Raw genomic sequence first — 9,908 nt, forward strand, 5'->3', positions numbered from 1 at the left:
ACCACATACTGCACTGGTTGGGATATAAGAGCACTGGGAGAAGAGAGGGAGGAGGCCCATATTCGTATGTAGGTCTATCATTTATGTTACTCTGTTAGCACGCGAGAAGATTTTGTATCAAAGACTTGGCTGATTTTGGCACACGCACTCAAAAAGGTTGCCCACCCCTGCCCTAGGTTATTAGTGGGTCTTAGAGGAGTTAATTCAGTGTTGAAGTGATCTAGAGGATGACTGAGTACATATCAAGGAAACAAAGTAACCAGATGGAGAATCACTGAAACGAAGATGGAAGCTACTTAAACGGGATGTATAGAATTAATAGTTTTCATTTTAGTTATGAAAAACAGCAACAAAAGTTAAATTGTAAAATTCTCTTGCCACCTTGCTTTGTCCACGTCTGTTCATACACTGCATCATATAATGTTAGGTTTTATTTTCTACATTATCTCTATGATTATACTGAGAATTTTCTAGTGTATCAATCCGTTTATTAATAAGGTGGTGTCACGTTTGCAGACATGATAAAGTGGTAAGTACTACAAGCTACGAAAGGAACCAATCAAGAAGTATAATCTTCTGGTTATAGATTATAGGTTAGGCTGGGTTGGATTGGGTTGGGTTGGGTTGGGTTGGATTGGGTTGGGTTGGATTGGGTTGGGTTGGGTTGGATTGGGTTGGGTTGGGTTGGATTGGGTTGGGTTGGGTTGGGTTATATTAGGTTAGACTGGGTTAGGTTGGGCTGGGCCGAGTTGAGTTGGGTTAAGTTAGATTAGGTTAGATTAAGTTATATGATTTCCTGGTTAGATAGCCTGATAGCAGTCTAAGGAAATGCATGGTTTTAGATATAACACAAGTACTGTAATTAAGTATCATTACAATTGGGTGCAGTTGTTAGGAATACAATTCCATCTCTTTAGAGACGGGGATACTGAACTTTATCGACGAACTTTTGAATATGGCTGTAGAGAGCGATGAGTCACATCCGGTACCTCCCGAAGTTTAAATGTCACTTCCATTCAGGTATGCGTCACTTCCCAAATTGCTTAGTCCACCACCAGAGGCGAGTTCGGTACTCGTAGATGCTTCAAGGAGAGCTGCCTTCAGTATTTTGTTAAAGATTGTATGATAGTAATAACAAAGATATTTGATAACAAGTTAACGCTTTCGTACGGATATAACAATTAGTAAATGTGCCGGGATGGTGTAGTCGGTTCGAATCCCGCACTCCTCTCCAATTCCCAGTAGTGACTGTTACCTAACCCAAGAGTCCCCAAAGCGCAAAGGTGACGGCTTCGGCCGCAGCTATTCAGTGCCTCCTGGCGTAGAATCCTCACCTTCCTCCTTATAAGTAAATGACTGATTAAAACACTTCCGCGTTATAACTACTTGGTTGTAATTTTTTCTCATCTTTTAATAAATATTTTTTTTGCGACCGTATTTCTACTAAAGACGTAACGTCACGACACTGAATAAACCCGTGTATCATTACCCAGAACAAAATTTGCAAAAGAAGTAACAAGAAAAAAAACTGCGAAAATACGCCTTCAAACACTAATTCCTTCCAAGTTGCGAAATATTTTAATCAAAGACGCAATTCGCCACCTCAGTCCTCATCCAAGCACACAAATCCGAGGACGAACTGTCCCCAAGTGGGCTCACAGCGTGAGTATCGCTTTTATGAGCTTTACGAGTTTTATGCGCCCAGCGTGGCACCCAAGTGGGGACGACACGAATCTCTTACACGACCGTGTCTTTGCCTTAAACCGCTACGACAGCACAGCTTTTGACCGCACGTGCGGCTGATTACCGAGCCGCACGCTACCATCACCGTCGGCGACCGGCGTCAACCGGGAGCAATTCCCGGCCATTTACGCCCGTTAAATATACATGCATCCTAAAATCATTTCCATCACCTGTGAGTATTTGATCATGCTCGTGCTCAAGAGAGAGAGAGAGAGAGAAAGAGAGAGAGAGAGAGAAAGCGTGCAGGATTGCTCTCTCTCTGTTTCTGTGACAGGCCCTGGCGACTGGCCGGTGGGGCGGTGGCATAGGAGAGTTTCCTTGAGTGGCATACGACATTTCGCACGTGCCGGGGCGTGGGCTGCCACGCGGAGCTAAGGGTGGAGACAGCAGGGAAACACACACACCATCGATTCCCTAATTGTTGGGAAGGGCGAGGGGGAGGGAAGGGAGCTGAGGTGTGGACTATAAAGGAGGGTTTGGTTGAGCATTTAGCTGCGTCTTCTGTTACGAAACCAACTTCTTCTTAGCCTCTTTGATAGAATGATGGGCTTCGTGTGCTTACTTCGGGCAAGCGCATAGCAATTTTGTTCAGCTTGAAGGGCATTTATCGTAATGAAAGCAAATGTTCATTGTCTTTCAATATTCTCGAGAAATTAAAATAAACTTGCCTCACATACATATGTATGTATGTATGTATGTATGTATGTATGTATGTATGTATGGGTGTATGTATGTATGTATGTATGTATGTATGTATGTATGTATGTATGTATGTGTGCATATATGTATGAGCGTATGAGGTTAGATAACATTATGGATGGAGATGATATGTGGTAATGGACATGGAACTGCCTAGTGTAGGCCTTATGGTCTCTTACATTCTCCTTCAATCTCATGTTCTTATGTTCTCTCACCACTTTCTTTTATTCTTCCCTTTTTTCCTCTTTCCTCTCCATCATTTTCTCCTCCATTCTCTTCCGTTTATTTTCTCCTCCATTCTCTTCCGTTTATTTTCTCCTCTCCGCTTCCTCAAAACCACTTCTCTCCTTTTCCACTTCCCTTTTATCCTTTCCTCTTTCCTATTCCTCCCATCACTCCTTCCCTCTGCCTTTCCCCACTTTTTTACCCATTTCCCTTCTGTTTACCTCCTCATATTGACCCACTGTCGAAGAATGAGATAAGAAGGACAGAAAATCTGTATATTTCGACCACTATCTGTGGTCCTCTTTCTGCTGAAGAAGACCACAGATAGTGGTCGAAATATGCAGATTGTCTGTCTATCATATCTTATTCTCCGAGAGTGGGGCAATAAGTCTCATTTTACAAATGTGCTACTACATTATACCTTCCTCTCTCTCTCTCTCTCTCTCTCTCTCTCTCTCTCTCTCTCTCTCTCTATATATATATATATATATATATCTATATATATATATATATATATATATATAAATATATATATAAAAATATATATATATATATATATGTCCTTAGCCCCGGTTTCCCAGGACCCGTAGATGTACTGTATAGTTTCCACTTCCAATCATCTTGTGTCTGTCCCTTACCAAACGTTCTGCAAGGGTCTCTTGCCCAAATAAGACGGCACGCAACCTCCCCTCCTCCCTCCTCCCTCCGCCCTCCTCCCTCCTCCCTCCTCCTCCTCCTCCTCCCTCCTCCCTCCTCCCTCCTCCCTCCTCCTTTCTCACTCCCTTCTCCCCACCCCTTACTCCTCCAGACCGGCTGGTAGGCCGATTGAGTGTATTGCTACGTAAGCGGGTAGGCAGGTAGAATGAACAAGATGTATATGTGTATATATATATATATATATATATATATATATATATATATATATGTGTGTGTGTGTGTGTGTGTGTATATATAAATATATATAGACAAAATTATATATATATATATATATTTTATATATATATATTATATATATATATGCATGTACATATGCGTGTATATGTATATGAATATGTATATGTATATGTATATGTATATGTATATGTATATGTATATGTATACGTATGTGTATATGTATATGTACATGTATATATATATGATTATATGTATATGTAAAAAATGCACTGGGACTTTTTGGATTAGTGATTTTATTGTGATTTGTCCTCTAAGTTTCAACAAAACTGAACTCCTATTTAAGCTGCCCATTTTTTACATACAAACAGATCCGAAAAACAGACAGACATCACGCCTACCCCAACCATATCTCAGAGAAGGCTGGTCCTTCCATTTTAGACAGGCAAACAGACAGAGCCAAAAAGACAGACAAGGAGAAAGACACGAACCTACTTAGATGATATGTCAGATACTGTATAATAGCTTACAGGAAGAGCGGCGAGAGAAACTTGACTGACATAGTTAATCGGAACAGTTAGCTTCTAATTACTCTTCACCCGAAATAGTTTCGGACGTCAGTGAGAAGAAAAATAAATAAGTTGTGTCACCAGGCTGAAGGGTTAGACTGATAAAATGCAAAGACAGACAGGCGGAGAGATAGACGGAAAGGTACGGATAAAGACGGGCGGACAGATAGACAGGCAGGCACATAGAGACAGACACAAGGACTTACATACAAACACACACACACACACACACACACACACACACACACACACACACACACACACACACACACACACACACACACACACACACACACACACACACACAAATAAATATATATATATATAGAAAGAGAGAGAGAGAGAGAGAGAGAGAGAGAGAGAGAGAGAGAGAGAGAGAGAGAGAGAGAGGGAGAAAGAGACAGAGACAGAGACAGACAGACAGACAGACATAGAGAGAGAAACATCAAAATATGATCATGGAAACAGAATTCAGTACGATAATTTTTTTCAATCTCACTAGCTTAAGTCAACAAGAATGTAACCATACATTAATTCAACCCTCTCTTTGACAAGACAATTCTGTTCAACTATACGATGTTCCCTACCAGACAATGAGCTTTAACGAATACATAGTCTTACAATATCTGTGTAACTCCGTCCCTCTACACGAGTTTAGTTCGTGATTGACAACCAAGTAAGAAGCCTTAGACCCGGGGGTGGGCAAGCTTTTTTAGTGTGGGTGCCAAAATCATCCAATTTTTTTGATACAAAATTTTCTCTCGCATCAACAGAGTAACATAAATGATACGCTTACATACGAGTATAGGTCCCTTCCCTTTACCTTCTAGAGCCTAACTCCGCCGACCAGCGCAGCATGTAGCTACCAACTGTCATATAAAAATGTTGGATATGTGTATATATATATATATATATATATATATATATATATATGTATATATTTATATATATATATATATATATTAAGATGAGCTCTGGGCTCTGCGTGCCAAAAAAAAAAGGCATAGGTGTGCCAGATTTCACAAACGTGCCAAAGGTTGCCCACCCTTGCCTGAGACTAAGCATCAGCTTCTCTTTAAGAAATTTTCACATCACCTAACCATAGACCAACAGCTCTACCGGTGAGAGGGTCCACGTTAGTATTCTCAAAACTTACAGCCTACAGAACAGCCAGGATGAAAACAAAAGAATATAGATGAACAGGAACCTATTCCGAAAGAAATTTTGACAAATATTTTGGAGAATGACAATCTTAATCTGAGCAATGGAGGTCGACGCCAGAGGTTTCCATGGCAACGGCAGGAGTTGTGACTTCCGGCCAAATCTTCCTAAAGTTATACCGAGAGTGTCTTGTAATGGTTTAAGTGCTTAGCTTATGTTTTACTGTTTCTATTTGTATCCGTGTGTGTGTGTGTGTGTGTGTGTGTGTGTGTGTGTGTGTGTGTGTGTGTGTGTGTGTGTGTGTGTGTGTGTGTGTGTGTGTGTGTGTGTGTGTGTGTGTGTGTGTGTGTGTGTGTGTGTGTGTGTGTGTGTGTGTGTGTGTGTGTGTGTGTGTGTGTGTGTGTGTGACAGTTTCTGATTTTTAATATTCCATGACAAATGTACTATAGACATAGATCATATGATTATTCAACTTTCATTTTATCCTTTTGGTAGTTAGTTGATGCAGGGATGACCCGTCATCCAGGAGGTGCCAAGATAAGAGGGAGGGAAGAGGGTAGAGGGGAGTGGAGTATGTTGGGGATGGAATGGGTGGGAGTGGTTTCTATGCCTTTGTTTTTTGGCTACCTCCCTTGTAAGGGGGAAAAAGCCTTTGGTATATGTATGTATGTAGTTAGTTGAATCTATTTGTACATATTTCAAACAAAATCTATTCAGTTTCTAAAAGCTTGATACATTTCGTATCTCTTAGGTATCATGGAGGTTATCTATATAATATATCTATATGTATATATATATCTATATATGTATGTATATGTATATATATATATATATATATTTACATATATATATAATATATATATATATATATATATATAATATATATATATATATCTATATGTAGTTCAGTTCGAAACTTTAAGATTCGTTTAGATAAACACCTAAGCAAGATGCTGTAATGCCCGTCATTTATTTCATATTGTTTATTTGTTTATTATTATTTGTCTTTTTGTTTATTTGATTATTATTTATTATCATTTATCTGTCCATTTATTATTATTTACTATTTACCCGTTTGTTTATTATTTAGTTTTACCTATTTATTTATTCTATTCATTAAAATTTATATAATTGTTATTATTATTTTCTTTTATCTTTTTTTTTATTTATCATTATTATTTTTTTCACATGTGACCTAGTTATGGAACAAAAGGTCTCCTGTCAGCATGTACCTCCTTTGTAATCCTTTGTAACAATGGCTGCTGGCGGCTATCAATTGTTATGAAAGGCAAATGGTCTCAGATCGTAATTCTATTCCCAGACCATATGATCATGGTCCGCTGGTAAATTGCGTTATCAGAAACGTATTGGTCTCATACTCACTTGTGGGTTCGAATCCCGCACCCCTCTCCATTTCCCACTGTTATCTGTCTATCATAGTGCGCTGATAGGCAGAGTAATCGGAAGCGTGCTGTCCTCGCATTCACTTGGTTATGAGTTCGAGTTCCCCACTTCTGTTCAATTCTCAGCAGCAAATGTTATCTGCCTCCCAACAGTCCTCAAAGCCCTTAGGGCAAAAGTCACGGCCTCGGGCGGAGCTCAGTGCCTCCTGTCGTAGACTTTTCATCTTCTTCATAGGGTCATAAATGGACATTATTCCTTTCAATCCTTATGATAATTCTTCAAACCATGTGTCTGTGATTCTATCATTTCTTCTGAATATAATACTTAATTTTTTTTGTGTATACTCAGTGAAGTTCACCTCGGTTAAGTAGAATATCAAAGACATCAAATAATTATTTTATCATTTCTGTTGGAAAACAATTAAAGATAAGTTTAATTTCCTATCGTCATCTCCAAATTCCTTGGTGTAGTTACAGACATAGTTTCATACATACATATACTAAGGGATTTTTCCCCCTTACAAGGGAGGTAGCCAAAGTCAAAGGCATAAATCCACTTCCACCCATTTCATCCACACATACTCCACTCCCATTCACCCCCCCTCCCTCCCTCTTTTCTTGGCTCCTCCTGGATGACGGAATACTCCTGGATGACTAGATAAAAGATAAAAAAAAAAATTCAAATGGAAAAAATATGTAATACTTTTACAATGGATGTTAACGCACATGTCTAATAAAACACTTTCGTATATCGATGCTGGCTTTTTCGTGTAAAAAAAATCTACTTTTGAAAAACGACTTGAAGTGAATGTAAAAATAGAATCTATCTCATCACTGAATTGATAACAGAATAAAACATTTTCGTATATCGATGTGGGTTTTTCGTGTAAAAAATCGACTTTTGAAAAAATTACTTTGAGTGTAAAAATAGAATATATCTCATCGACCAGTTGTTCACGTTTGCCAAAGGTTAAACACGTGTCTATCTACAGTGACAGTATTAACCTAAAGACGGTATGAACAAAAAAGAAACCTATTATAATTGTAAGCTAATGTATGCATGGTTATTAGCATTTAAGTAGAATATAGCAATTTCAGTGAAGAATTAATACGGATGTTAAAAATATATATTTCATAACAAGATTGCAATATGTTCAAAATATCAAAGATGGCGCATACATAGATGCACACACTCACACATACACATACCCACAGAAACACATAAACACCTACACACATAAGCAAAACATAATAATAAAAAAAACATATATATACATTACTTCGGGAGGTTCTATACATCCTTCTGTGACCAAATATTCAAACACAACTACCTCGCCGCCATCGTAACCTCTTTATAATTCTTATCCATTTCTGTCTTTTTTTTTTTTTTTTTTTTTTTTTTTTTTTTTTTTTTTTTTTTTTTTTTTTTTTTTTTTTGGTGGTGAAAATTCTGACAAATTTTTATCTATTTCAGTATCACCAAGACAACAAACTGGATTTCTTTCAGTCTCGGGTAAGGATAAGATTCTGAGTTTCTTAGGGTTCTAGAAATGAGCTATAAATCAATACTAGACAAATATTTAGATCACTGCCAATAAGATATTATTAATCCCAATGTCGGGATTATCGTGAATATATACAAACTAGTCTTTATTTATATATTCTAGACACATATGTATACATAAACAATAATATAAATGTAAATATACGAACAGATATACGTATTGTGAGTGTGATGTTTTGTGTGTGTATCATGTGTGTATGTGTATTTGTACCTCGTGTGTGTGTGTGTGTGTGTGTGTGTGTGTGTGTGTGTGTGTGTGTGTGTGTGTGTGTGTGTGTGTGTGTGTGTGTGTGTGTGTATGTGTGTGTATGCATGTGCGCTTGTGTGTGTGTGTGTGTGTGTGTGTGTGTGTGTGTGTGTGTGTGTGTGTGTGTGTGTGTGTGTGTGTGTGTGTGTGTGTGTGTGTGTGTGCGTGCGTGTATGTGTGTGTGTGTGTGTGTGTGTAGGTGTGTGTGTGTGTGTGTGTGCGTAAGCGTGTGCGAATTTGTCTTAGTACCTATTGCCATGTTCGAAACATATACATGTATTATACACAATGAAATTAAAATAACTTTTACACATAATACAGATGCCAGACTACAATTCACTTGAGACAAGTTTCCTCCTTTGTCATATATCTCAAAGTATTACATGACTATTTTCAAACTACTTTATTCATTTGGATGAACCTATTACAGATGGGAATTACTGTTGGTATACCAAAATCTTTCAGTCAGTGTTATTGTTATGAGATATACGACTACATCTCGGAGGTAGTATTGTTGATTTTTTTTTTTTTTTTTTTTTTTTTAGAGCATTCTAAATGCGCCCTGATCTAGCCCAGAGCTCAATTAGTTTTCGAAGGTAATCACCCTGACTACGAAGATTTAAAGAAAGTTTACCAAGAGGAAAATCGATATGCACAACGTAATAACTTTCTCCGAATTTCTGAGATATATCCGTGGAAGGCTTCTATCAAACTTCCAAGAATTTAAAGTAAAAAAAATAGGTAATACAACTCATAATATTATAAGCTTTAAAAGTTTTACAACTAATTACAAAGAGGTACTCAAAATATGAACAAAAGAATGTTCCATTGAACCATAGGATGTTCGCTGGCCGAGCGTATTAGAGCGTCGCTTCTTGCGGCGGAGGTCGAGGTTACGCCAGCGAGTTGGACCAAGGGTATAGTTCATTATATTCCACGCTACAAAGTCCTCTGTAAGGGGCACCGTTCTAGCCTCCGGATATGGAGGAGTTGACGACGTTAAATCAAATAAAATCAAATCAAAATCAAAATAATCCATACTCCTTTGGTACTTGAAAATGAAGCTAGTTGAGATAATTGTTATCAAGTCGATAAAAGATTTCAAATTCTAGAATACCTTGACACTAATACGCTTAGATATTGGTTATCTTCTGTAAGGTATAATCTCTGTTAACACAATTAATTGATAATGTTGAATTACTTAATAATTTCCTCATACCAAAGAACAAATCAACAGGACGTATATCTATAACAACTATTGATGTGTGCATCATCAGATAATCATGGTTTTATATTGATAATGATTCATTTTAACGTCGCGAATTCCTCCTATCAGAAGTTAGGATGGTAGCGTGGAATTTAATGAACCATACCCTTGGTCCAACTCGCAAGTGGCGGGATTTGAA

The sequence above is a fragment of the Oratosquilla oratoria genome, chromosome 36 (genome assembly GCF_046742065.1).
Source record: "Oratosquilla oratoria isolate Oo_2021 chromosome 36, ASM4674206v1, whole genome shotgun sequence".
Lineage (NCBI taxonomy): Eukaryota > Metazoa > Arthropoda > Malacostraca > Stomatopoda > Squillidae > Oratosquilla > Oratosquilla oratoria.